The 531-nt window shown below is 44.8% G+C and overlaps 1 pseudogene across 1 annotated transcript in view; it reads right to left on the reverse strand.

Annotated features, from left to right (window-relative positions):
- The window catches only part of LOC308375721 (phospholipid phosphatase 2-like), a 12,879-nt pseudogene extending 12,569 nt beyond the window's left edge, over positions 1-310 (reverse strand). Inside the window, exon 1 of the transcript in view lies at positions 235-310. The product of the transcript in view is annotated as a phospholipid phosphatase 2-like (transcript). The remainder of the gene's footprint in view (positions 1-234) is intronic.
- Between the last annotated feature and the right edge of the window lie 221 nt (positions 311-531).

Below are 531 nucleotides of genomic sequence, written 5' to 3' on the forward strand. Positions count from 1 at the left end.
CAGGTATACTATGGTAAACACGCGTTAAAAACAAGCTGTTGTGTAACCAAGCGGCATTAGACACACTCGACTAAATTTAAATTAAAAAAAACTAGCATTGCGCACAGGTGCTTTCGACACCTTACCTGAAGAGTTTTCAGCACAACTATTATTGCGCCATATGAGTGCTGATAAAACAGACTGGTGAGCCTAACCTACATTTCTGCCGAGATGGGAGGATATTGACCAACTCACCCACAAGCACACAAAGGACGTCCACCAGAATGTACATTTTCCGCTTCTGTTCCGTCATGGCTAGATCTTTCCTCATCAATATGTCGTCTCAGTTGTCTCCTATGGTATGGTAGCGCATGTGAGTAAAGAGACTTGGGTAAATACAAACTCAACTCGGCGTAGCCTTGTGTATCTCTGTACTAAAGTGCTAACTGTTGACGGTAACCCGATATGCGAGTTCTTCCGGATCGTCGTCCCTACCTGTGCAGCGCGTAGGTAGAGGTGTGTTGGGGAAAGATTGTGCTTCCTTCGGAAATT

The sequence above is a fragment of the Sprattus sprattus genome, assembly GCF_963457725.1.
Source record: "Sprattus sprattus genome assembly, chromosome: 15".
NCBI lineage: Eukaryota > Metazoa > Chordata > Actinopteri > Clupeiformes > Clupeidae > Sprattus > Sprattus sprattus.